Source organism: Chrysemys picta, chromosome 10 (genome assembly GCF_011386835.1).
Source record: "Chrysemys picta bellii isolate R12L10 chromosome 10, ASM1138683v2, whole genome shotgun sequence".
Lineage (NCBI taxonomy): Eukaryota > Metazoa > Chordata > Testudines > Emydidae > Chrysemys > Chrysemys picta.
In genome coordinates, this window is record NC_088800.1 from 39,006,179 (window position 1) to 39,018,629 (window position 12,451).

Below are 12,451 nucleotides of genomic sequence, written 5' to 3' on the forward strand. Positions count from 1 at the left end.
ATAGCTGTGTTTGGGATCAGTGGCACAAGATCCTTTCGCCCCGCCTCCTCTCATGACCTAGATAACACACCCCAGGAGTGGGGAGGAGCTAGCAGTGTTGCAATCTCCTCCAGGGCAAAGGGCCTTATGATTTTGGTCCATTTTAAAACTGAACGGCAGGAGCTGAGAACAAAAGCTTCCCTGGAACACTGGCTGGGCTTGAAATTTGTACAGCCAGGATTTTGAAAGGCTCTTCGAGCCAGCAAAGCAAACATTACCAAAGAATTACTGAGTCATACAAACAAGCAACTAATTAAAACATTAAATAAATCTTATACGTACATAACCTTTCTATTTAAACACCATCCAGGCTGGCTTGGCTCCAAGGCATCTGACCCAGTGGGCCTTATGATCCTCTTTCTATGTGATGCAATCAAGGGCTTGCTTGGGCCTGTGTATTTTTTTCCCTTCTTCTTCTGTTATTTATTTATGTAGTTGAATTTTGTGCTGGTGAAAGGTGCCAGCTTGAATACCCTGAAGCCACACAGGTATGGCACAGGCAGTACCACTATGCCTCTTAGCTCTACCCACATATAAACTTCATAACACTGGACTCAGGAGAGCTGGGTTCTATCCTTGGCTCTGTCACTGGCCAGTGGGGTGACACTAGGCAAGTCACTTTGGCTCCCCATACCTCAATTTCCCATCGGTAAAATGGAGGTAATGATCCTGACCTCATTTGTAAAATCCTTTGAGAGCTACTAATGAAAAACACTATGTAAGAGCTGGGTATTATTACTGTTACTCTAGATCAAATAATAACAATTATTAGAGATGGGTGCGAGAAGCAAAGTTTGAAACTTGATCCGAACTTCCCTATAGTTTGGAGGAGTTCAGATCCGGGGTATTAAGAATAATGCTGTACCCCTCTGTAGCACCTTTAACAATATGGCTCCAAAAGTTCAAAAATAGTGTGAGGCCTGAAAAAAAATCATGACATTATCTTTTAAATCATGAGATTTGTTGTAAGATCATATATTTTAGGTCCTTTTGCTTGCCTTCAGGTTTATTGTGCCTTTGGGTTCACTTTTTCAAGCTTCTGTCACCAACCAGGAGAGTTAGAACCATTCAAACAAACAAACAAACAAACAAAGCTGAGTTTCTCATGTAATCAGTTTAATCCAGAGCCTTGGGCTCTAAGAAAAGCACAAAATATTGTGAGACGTAGGATGAGTTTGTGAGAGTTGGGAGTACAGCTAGCTGAGGGTTTTAGAAATCTGAACCGGTCAAACCTCAGAATGTCCCTGGGAAGCTGTGTTGCCAATTCTCAAGATTTTATCACAAATCTTGCAATATGTAATGGTTTCTCAAAGCCCCAGCATCTGGAATCATGATTACATGAGAATCACAGCTTTCATTTGGAAAAAAAAAAGTAAGCTTCTCGCCCTTATGGTTACAGACAGAATCTTGAAAATATGACCCAAGTCTAAAGATACAGAAACAAGACGAAAAAATAAAATGAGCCCCCAAATTACCATTTTCTCAATCTCATGATTTTTGACTGCTTGACCTTCATACTAGGGTGCAACAGGCCTACCAAGGCCCCAAGGTCTATCAGAATGGTCACTGAGAGAGCTTTGGGTCATCTCAAGTTGATATTCAGGTCTGCTTCAGGCTGGCATCCATGACAACATGTATCCATAAGAGTTAACAGGCTATTCCTGGTGTGTTGCATGCAGCACAAATGCAGCCATGAGTGGCAGAACACCCCTGCCTGAGGGGGCAGAGAGTGATAATCTCATAACCTTAGCAAACGTGGTTGATCAGGGGCAGGGTTGCGGGTGCTCAGGAGCTGAAAGGGGGTGAGGGGAAATGGAACTGGATGATGATGGCAGAGCTGAGGCACAGGCATGACAGCCAGTGGGGCCTAAGCCCCTGGACCACAAGAGAACTGTCAGTGAAAAGTGAGTAACAGACAATAGTCATTCAGGTCAAGGGCACAGGATGAGTAATGGGAGACGTCTCAGAACGTACAATACAGCTGGCAGTGTCATCACAGGGGAGACGGGATGGACTGGCAGCATCGCCCAATGACTTTTGTACACCTTTTGCTATGGCTGCCTTCTTGAATGGCTACCTACAGTGCATGCTGTGCAAACCTGGGTGGCTGCCTCTGCACTGGCATTGCTCTGCCCATCTCCAGCTCAGAACTGGAATTTCCAGTACTAGGAGGGACTCTGGCATCGTCTTCTCTCTCCCATGATCCACAGTGCAGGTCAGGGGAAACCAATCCCTGACCTGCATTCCACCACCAGTCAAGGGATATCATCTTCCCACCAGCCACAGGGACTGCTCCCCCCAGTCAAATCCATTCCCACCACAGCAACCCACCTCAGGCAATAAAGGAACCCATTCCCCAACCTACCATCCAGCACAGTGTGAAAGCAGTCTACCCCGTAGCTCGCCAGCTACCCTACAGCCAGACAGGAAACGCACCTGCCTTGCTACTGCTGCTGTGTGGAATAGGGGCCTGGAAGGGAAGCCACCTTGAGGAACCTCCAAGCGGTGCTGAGAAGGGGAAGCATGGTGGATTGAGAGGCACTGGGTCAGCAGGTGATTGAAGGATGGATATGTTTTTGGGGGCAGAGGCAAGAATATGGGATTGATGGATTTATTTTTGGGGTGGATGTGGGGGAAGTATTGCACCTAGGAGATGTCACAGATATCACTAACTGAAGGGCCATGCACATCCCTGGCTCCTATGGTTTCTATTTACAGAGAGTTTCATTTTGATTCACAGGTTTGTCTGAACCCACATGGCCAGAGTTGAAAATCAAAATGAAATTGGCACCTTTTGTTCCCTTCTCTGGGTGACTGGAGGGTCAGTGGATTCTGGGGGTGGGGCAAAAGACCCTGTCATGTGACCAGCTGCTATATTTCATTAGGAAACCAAGCAAAACCATGTAACTCAGTCTTGAAAAGTTCACCTCAACCCAGACACAACAGAAGTTTGCCTTCTGTTAAGAGACAGTCCCCTGCTGCCTTGGCACTGTGCACAGTAGCTTTCAGGTCCTTCGGTCTAGCCCTGCCCATAATGATTCATGCCAGCTTTCCTGTGGCACTGCTTGGGAAGGAATATCACAGCCTTCTAACATGTCCAAGACCCTGTGCCTAAACCATTACTCATTTCTGGATCTGCACCCTCGTTTTCTCTCTCTGAGGAGCCCATGTCCCAGGAACATTTGTGATACCCCATTCAGATTGCCTCCAATTCAAGGATATTCTATTTATAATTTGACAGAAATAGAGAAAATAGCATAAAAGATATGTAGAAATAAACATGCTTAATCAAATGCTATGGAAAGCATGGCAGAGGCTGGCGCTGTGCTCAAGTTACAGGATATTGAAATATTGCTCATAACATGGCAGAACAATCTCCTTTTCTCTCACAGCCTGAAACTGTCTCACCCTATCAGCTCAGTCTGATCTCACATCCTGGAGTATATCTGGTCCACTTCAGATGGAGAATCTATCTATCTATCTATGCCATGAGATTGGGCAGTTCAAATCTCAAATTTCCATTAGCTCTTGGCTTTATGTCACCCTCCATACCAAACCAAGATCATTATTTCCCTTGGGGGGAGGCTGCAGATCAATAAGAGAAAACACATTCCTTATTCAAATATCAGTTGCAGGTGACGTGTTTCTTCCTGTTCTTAAACATTCAGTATTCTCCATACGTACTTCCCAAAGGGTCCCCTGAAAAACATGCTTCTTAAATCGGGGGAGTGGAGTCTAACATACAGTTCTAAGTCAACCTCAAAGATTGTCCAAATCAGATTTTTAATGCCAGTCTTTGTGAACGTGCTACTTTAGTATCACCCTGCCCAGTTACCCACAGCGTACATAGATGATAACACTTATTGTCCCTTAATAGCAATAAAAAGAGATATAGACTAAGGATATGGAGCAGAAATCATTTAAATAGTAAGCATGGAGCCAACTTCTGTTCACACAATATAAATCTAGAGTAATTCCATTGACTTCAGAGAATTTACTCCAGATTTACACAGATGTAATCAAGAGCAGCAATTGGTCCAATACTCAACACCTTGCATGACTGAGCCCTTATTTCTCCTTCTTTTTTGCTCTACCTATGCTCAGACATTCCCCTGTTCAGACTCCACCAGTCTCCTGGCCTGAGATATGATGCTTGTGAGGGATGCTTTTTTCACCTCCCTTTTTTGCTCCTCAGTTCAGCTACTAACTCATTCTCAGCTGTAAAATTCCAGCAGTTGCATGATCTCTGCCCTGCTAGGGTACCAATAGTCTTTTCATAGCTGAGAGGTGGGGGGTAATTTTTTTGCACTATGCAATGATTTTAAACTCATGATTTTTCAAAACTCTAAAGCACTTGTTTGTCCTAACTGAATCTTTGGACATTTGGGTTCATTCATTGCAACACGCCAAGTGCTTTTCTACTGATTTTGTATTTGTGCAGCACTCAGTACTATGGAGCCCTGATGCTGATTGGGGCCTCAGGGAGCTACAAATAATAATACATTTCTTCCTCTTTTTAGCAAATCTTGCAGGCTGGAGGATAGCAGGGCACCACCTGTGATCCAGTGGAGTCACACCCAGCTTAGTCATGACTGCGTATGGTGAAATCTAAGGGGAGGAGCATCATGAACAATCTCATTTTCCAGGGTCATGTTTTTGTGTGCCCAGTAAGCCAATAATTAATTCATCGCTGGATTGCCAGTCTCCTTGCTCTCCATCCTCTCCATGGATTGCCACACAGTGGCATGGACTCCGACGTTGGCTTCAGAACCAAGGAAGCCAAATTACTCACCATTCACCAGCCAATTCACATCCAGACTGTACGTAGTACACGTGCAACCGCTATGCACCAATAAAGTAAGCTGTGTATCCTGTGAACAAGTTAAAGAATATTTAGATAAGTTAGATATATCCAAGCTGGCAGGGCCTTATGAAATTCCTCCTACGGCACTTAAGGAACTAGCTGAAGCAATCTCAGAACCATTAGTGATTATCTTAGAGAACTCATTGGGGACAGGTGAGGCCCAGAGGACTGGAGAATGGCAAACACACTACCTATCTTTAAAAAGGGGGGGAAAGAAGACCTAGGAAATTACAGATCAGTCAGCCTAACTTTGATACCTGAAAAGATACTGGAACAAGTTATTAAACAATCAATTTGTAAGCACCTATAGTATTATAAGTAATAGCCAATGTGGATTTGTCAAGAACAAATCGCACCAGACCAACCTGATTTCCTTCTTTGACAGGGTTACTGGGCTAGTGGACTTGATATATCTTGGTTTTAGTAAGACTTTTGACATTTGTCCTACAAGCAAATGAGGGACATGCTGTCTAGATTAAATTACTATAAGATAGGTGCACAACTGGTTGAAAAAAACTTACTCAAAGAGTAATTATCAATGGTTCACTGTTAAACTAGGAGGATGTATCTAGTGGGGTCCTGCAGGGGTCTATCTTAAGTCCAGTACTATTCAACATTTTCATGATGACTTAGATAATGGAGTGGAGAGTATGCTTAGAAAATTTGTGGATGACATCAAGCTGGGAAGGGTTGTAACATTTTGGAGGACCGAATTAGAATTCTAAATGACCTTGACAACTGGAAAATTGGTGTGAAATCAACAAGAAGCAATTAAATAAAGACAAGTGCAAAGTACTACACGTAGGAAGAAAAAAATAAAATGCTCAGTATATGGGGAGAGGAGGCTGTGCAGCCTCAGCTGCACTTGAGCCATAGGGATTTTAATACCTACAGGCAGATTTCTTGAGGCTTGTGCGAAAAGGGCTATGATCGGGACATGCTGCAGTGCAGAGCGAAGAGAAAGGAGCTAAGACAGGCGTACCATAAGGCGAGGGAGGCAAATCGTCACTCTGGTGCTTCACCTAAGACCTGCCAGTTCTATAAGGAGCTGGACACTACCCTCGGTAGCAACCCCATCTCTACTGCCAAGAGCTCTGTGGATACTTTGGCGGGCCTGGAGTAGCGGAAAGAGGACCTAACCCGGAGGATGAAGTCATTGATGAAGAGGTGGAGTTAGATGACGATGTGGAGCTCCCGGTGGAGTCGCCAGGTGGGGCAGGCAGCCAGGAACTGTTCACCACTCCGGAGGTGTCTAGCCAGTCTCAGCAATTTCTCTCCAGCGAGTAAAAAGCAGGAGAGGAGACGCCTGGTAAGTGGCTGTGGCTTGTGTAGTGCGGAGGTGCATTCAGGGTATAGAAATGTACAAGGCTGGCTGTGTTTCTGTGTGCTGGAAATTTTCTTGTGCATAATCAGTACAGCAGAACAGGGTATTGATGCACTCCAAGATCTCATGGGAATCCTCCAGAGAGATTTCTAGGAAAGTTTCCTAGAGATCTTCTAGGAAAGACCAAAGATTCCTTGGCAGAGCAGCTTTGTTCCTTCCACCGTCATAGGAAACTTTCCTGCACCATTAGGCAATCACCTGTGCAGGGACCAAAGCGGCACACAGGTAAGCATCATAGGGACCATAGTGGAAGCCACAAGTGTGTAGTAGATCTACCCTCACTTCCTTGCTTACCCTCAGCTGTGAGATATCTGCTACAATAATCCCTTACTGTGGAAAAGTATGGGATAATTTTAGAATTTTTTCCCTAGTCAGCTGCACCACAACCCTTGCAGAGTGCTCTTTTCCCCATGTAGAGCGCTCCCCCCCAGCCAACACTCAACATGCTCTGGGTGTTTGTTAAGATGTGTGCTTGCCAAGGGTGAGTGAGAACGTGATTGTTATGTTACCATAGATGTATTTCACTGAAATGTTTCAATGCTGTGTGTGAATTTAACAATCAGGCTTCTGTGCATTGTTCCTTGTGCTTCGGCAGATGTGGCCTTGAAGAACACCCCATACACAGTGGCCGAGCATCTCCGCCAGATAAGAAAGTGCCCAAGATGGAGCAAAGAAGACATGTTGCGGGAGGTACTGCATTTCTCCAATGCAGAGAAAAGGGAATGCAAGGAGTGGAGAGAAGCCGAATGGCAGGCAGAAAAGAAAATCATAAGTTTGTTAAGGATGCTACTGAGCGGATGATTAAAGTCATGGAGGAGCAAACGCAGATGCTGAAGTCCTTAATAATGTGCAGACTGAGCAGATGCATGTCTGCCCTCCCCTGCAGCACATTCAGAACTCTTTTCCATGCCCCCCCAAACTCCACCCACACAGTCCTTTCCACTTTCTGGGACATCTTGGTTTCCCCTTCACTCCACCTCCTTTGGACTATTTTCAAAATGATAGCTGGACCTATACATAGCTCTGAAAATCTGCCCTTCCCTGGTACCTCCTTACCCACCAAGCGTGTGTGTGTGTGTGTGTGTGTGTTGTTTCCTGTGCAATAAAAGCAAAGTTTTTTAATGGTAGCTCATCTTTGTTTCCTACAAACTGAGATAGCAGGCCCTACCAATACATACTCAGGCAGTTTAATCATTTGTGTACTGGAATGTAAGCCGGTGTTCCTGAAGATGCATGCATCATGCACTTTCCCGGACCATCCCGTGTTGATGTCAGTGAAATGCTCACAGTGATCCACAAGCACCTGCAACACCATGGAGAAGTACTCCTTCCTATTGATGTACTCCATCGCAAGGTGGTCTGGTGCCAAAACTGGAATTTGTGTGCCATCTATCGCCCCTCCAGTTAGCGAAACCCATTTCTGCAAAGCTGTCCACTATTTCATGCACATTACCCAGAGTCATGGTCCTTCATAGCAGGATGCGATTAATTGCCCTGCACATTTTCATTAATGCAGCCCCAACGGTCCACTTCCCGACTCCAAATTGATTTGTGACTGACCGGTAGCAGTCTGGAGTCACCAGCTTCCACACAGCAATTGTCATGTGCTTCTCTACTGATAGGGCAGCTCTCCTTCCGGTGTCCTTGCGCCATAGTGCTGAGGCAATCTCTGCACACAGTTCCAGGAAGGTGGTTTTCCACATCTGAAAGTTCTGTAGCCACTGCTTGTCATCCCAGACCTGCACGATGATATGATCCCACCATTCAGTGCTTGTTTCCAGAGCCCAAAAGCGACAGTCCACCGTCTGCAGCTGTTCCGTGAATGCCAAAAGCAATCTAAAGTTGCTCCTATCCATATCACACACAGCACGTCAGGCAACTGGGAGTCTTCTTCAGTTAGGAACTTCATGATTAACTGCACTACCATCCACAATGTTTTAATGACAGTTATCAGAGCATAGGAGAGCAGTGTGGGATCCATCCCTTCTCACAAAGATGTCGGGCTGCACAGCAAACAAGGGCTGTTGAAAACTGCCGCGAAAGAAAGCCGGAAGCCCATGGAGTGCTGGGAGAGAAAACAATGCATCATGGGACATTGAGCCCGGTCCCAAGATGCGCTGTGATCTGCTCCACCTTCCCTCAAGACCTATTGACAGAAGGTATCGAGGTGGACTGTGGAATAGGTACCCACAGTGCATTGCTCACACTGTCGATGATAGTGCAACTGTGGATGCGCTCTGCCGACAAAGGGAGCGAGTGTGAACATGCAATACCAATTTTTATTATACCGCTTTTTGAATGTCGACATAATTTTTGTTGACAAAATTCTGTGGTGTAGACAAGGCCCTACAAAATGGGGAATAACTGGCTAGGCAGTAGTACTGTAGGAAGCAGTTGGTGCTGGCCACTGTTGGAAACAGGAAACTGAACTAGATGGACCAAGGGTCTGATCCAGTCTGACAATTCCTATGTTCCTACGAAATAAGCTGTTGGTTTCAACTAGGGTGATCAGATAGCAAGTGTGAACGATCGGGACAGGAGGTGAGGGGTAATAGGCACCTGTATAAGACAAAGCCCCATAATATCACGACTGTCCCTATAAAATTGGTACATCTGGTCACCAGCAGGCTCTCCTAATGGCAGGCTCAGTAGAGAGGCCAAGAACTTAAAGGACATGGGGAATGAACTTCCCTCTCAACCCCCAGAGTTGGGTCCTTCTTGCTCAGGGTTGAGGCACTTTGCCAGGAGGCATGAAAGCTTCCACTGATGCTGCATGTGCTGTACTTGCTCTAGGGACAGAGGGAGGGCTCCAGTCTCCAGGGTTGTCAATGTGGTGCCTTTCCCAAGCTGCTAAAGCAATCTAAAAAATGATCATAGAGACTCCAGGGAGCAAACAACTGTTTTAACTCATGAGCTGGAACAGAAGTCAGAAGTCATTCAGCTCTATCTACTCCTTGTTCTCGTAGCTCCCTTTACTCCCTACTGGAGCCTAGGGCCAAACTGCCTTGAGCCAACAGAGGTAAAAAACACATTGATCCTTATTTTGCTGGTTTTAAACAAATGCTTCTATAGCTGCCATGGACCAGTGCCATGGCTGGCTGAGGTGGTTGCTGTGAGAAGGGTTAATAGATGATGAAACAGGAGGAACAAGTTGTTTTCCCTTCTGATGAAGAGACCTGAGGGGGGAATTCTTTTGGGAGAACAATGGCATGTTCACAAGGCTGGGTGGCTCGCCAACTCTCCAGGCCTAATTGTCACCATGTCCCTGCCAGGCAGCGTGCGTATGTGTCATTACAGGGGTGACACGTGACCAGGCTGCAAATAATTCCTGAAATAGCTGGGAACAATAATTAGCTTCAGAGCTGATGTGAGCCATTCCAAGGCATCTAGTGGCTTCATGGTGCAAGGAAAGTGAGGCCAAATTGAGGGTGGTATCTACGGTCCAAAACACACATCTGGTTTCTGGCCCAAGCAGTGGTGTTATTTTCAAGCACGCGGGAGCAGATCATTAAACTGGCATTTAGAAAAAGATTAGGCCAAATAAGCCCCATAGCCATCACAAAGACATTACCCTAGACTGTAAATTAAGACTGGGTGTCTGTCTAGCTCAATCAGAAGTCATGGCCTGTGTTATGTAGGAGGTCAGGCAAATGATCAGAATGATCCCTTCTAAAGTGGACAATAGTTGGCAGGTTCAATGGAAAAACCAAAGGAAAACCAAATCCTCCCGCTTCCACCCCTCACACCCAAGAGATGGTTCCTTCCAGATCAAGGCTGGAAACTGACGGGTTGTAGGAGGAAGCCCGTATTGCTTCCACCTGAGCTATAGTCTCTCTCTGTGGCTGTCAGGCCAGCACACCTCATCAGCACTCAGAGCCTGAGCCAATGCCCACTGATGTCCGTGGAAACACTCCCAATGATTTCAACAGACATTGGATCAGACACTACATTCACTCAAAAGATAGTCAGTTACTCTATGTGCCAGAACATAAACCAGGGGACAAACTCATCTCTGGTGTAACTACACAGACTTCAGTGCAGTTACACAAGGGATGAATCTGTCCCCATGCACTATCTTCTAGCAGAAGCTAAAGGTTATCCCCCCAGAGTAGTTCCACTTTATTGGGTGCTCCCTGTCCCATTCCTTATAATTACTCATTTTCCTAGTTGGTCTGACAGAGCCTGACTTTGTCATCAACTTCACAGGATGTTGCACGGGCTCTCTGCTGGCTCAGGACCCAGTTCAGCAAAGCATGCACTTAATCCCATCCATATTTAGCAAAGCACTTAAGCACATGCTTAAACAAAGCATATACTTAAGTCCCATAGAAGCAAATGGGCTTACGTCATGTTGTTAGTACCTGTTAGGAAGTATTAACCCTTTTAGTCATTTTCTTTCTGTATATTTGACTCATTTATATATTAAATATTCTTTAGCATCTTTATGATATTAACAAAGAGAATGTTTAAATTCTAAGGCCCAGAATACTAGCCTTTAACCGACAAGTAACCCTATTCAGGAATTCTATGCATTAGGCTGTATCTAATAATCCCTGGCGCCTCCATGTCTATAAAATTCCAGATGTTCATGGAAGCCATCCCCTTTATATATATAATGTTTCCTACTGGGGAATCAACAGGGAAGAATGATTATGGAGGAAAGCGGACCCACTGAAACATATTAAATGTCATCAGAGCATATGGTTCTGGGAGAGTACTTTTGGCAAAGAGGGGTATCTGTCTAAAAACCCTATATAATGACAGAAGTTTTGGAACTTAGTTGGGAAACGAAACTGCACATCCTACCAGTTACAGTGAAGAAGAGAGACAGAGCAAGCTCTTTACCTTACATCGAGGGTGGTAATGTATCTATTCTTTCTGTATTCTGTATAGTGCTGTACTAATCTCTGATTGATAATCCTTGATTAAATAATTCCAGTTGAGCCTGTTATTTGACAATCTTGAATCATCATTCACTTCAGACACGCAGCGAGGTGCTTAAATGCTTAGCTGAACAGGGACGGACTACTCAGGTCTTTGTTGCGAGGGGGACGTGGCCTGGCTGGGATGAGTTTCATTTCAAAGAGAAGATTAAGGGGTGACTTGATTACAGTCTATAAGTACCTACATGGGAATGAATATTTAATAATGATTCTGTAGTCTAGCAGAGAAAGGTAGAACACAATCCAATGGCTGGAAGTTAGAGCTAGATAAATTCAGATTGGAAATAAGGCATAATTTTTTAACAGTGAAAGTAATTAACCATTGGAACAACTTATTCAGCTTCATGGAGGATTCTCCATCACTGACAATTTTTAAATCAAGAGAGTGGATTTTTTCAAAAAGCTCTGCTCTAGGAAATATTTTGGGTTAAATTATCTGCTGATGTAAATGGGTTAAACTCCATTGAAGTCAATGGAGTGGCACCCATTTACACTAGCAGAGAATGTGCCTGCTTACCTCTTGTTATGTAGCCTTTCCTTACAGCACTTATTCTGTGAGCATAGAATGATTTTTTGAAGAATTTACAAGTAAATCCATTAATTAGTTTGAGTGATAATTTTTAATTGGGCCCTTTAAGAAATTTTCTTTATGAATCTAAGGACTCATTAGAAACTTTCTCAGATGTGGACTGGGAGTTCTGAATCTTTAATGGACTGGCTGTAGTGTTTAATCTTTAACAAAGATAGCACTTATTTAGCTGAAGCACCTAGCTCAAAAGCTAACACAAAAACAAGCAAGAGTTTTAAACCAACTGGCTAAAAATCCTTTTCTCTTTTAGTTAGTCTAATTTTCCTGGCTTGGGATCGCTGGTGTAAGAATCTTACCAACTCTCCAGCTGTCCGTAGAGTTTTTCAGGAAAAATGGGAGACAAGATCTGAATTTCTGGTTTAAAAAAGAAGAAACTAAAAAATGATAAAGAAACCCTTTTGACTTTCTTTAGAGATTAAAAAAGTAATAATAAATAAAATAATAATAATAAATTAATAATAGGGCTGTCAAGTTATTAAAAACATTAATCGTGATTAATTGCACTGTTAAACAACAATAGAATACCATTTATTTAAATATTTTTGGATGTTTTCTACATTTTCAAATATATTGATTTCAGTTACAACACAGAATACTAAGCCCTGGTCTACACTACAAGTTTAGGTCGAATT

General features: G+C 44.0%; 1 long non-coding RNA gene across 2 annotated transcripts in view; it reads left to right on the plus strand.

The window, feature by feature from the left end:
* The window catches only part of LOC135973970 (uncharacterized), a 30,200-nt gene extending 18,610 nt beyond the window's left edge, over positions 1 to 11,590 (plus strand). The window contains exons 3-4 of one of the 2 annotated variants that reach the window (XR_010591095.1): positions 4,560 to 6,212; positions 6,883 to 11,590. This is a non-coding gene — a long non-coding RNA (uncharacterized LOC135973970). The remainder of the gene's footprint in view (positions 1 to 4,559; positions 6,213 to 6,882) is intronic. The other variant, XR_010591096.1, reaches the window with a different exon arrangement.
* Positions 11,591 to 12,451: the final 861 nt, after the last annotated feature.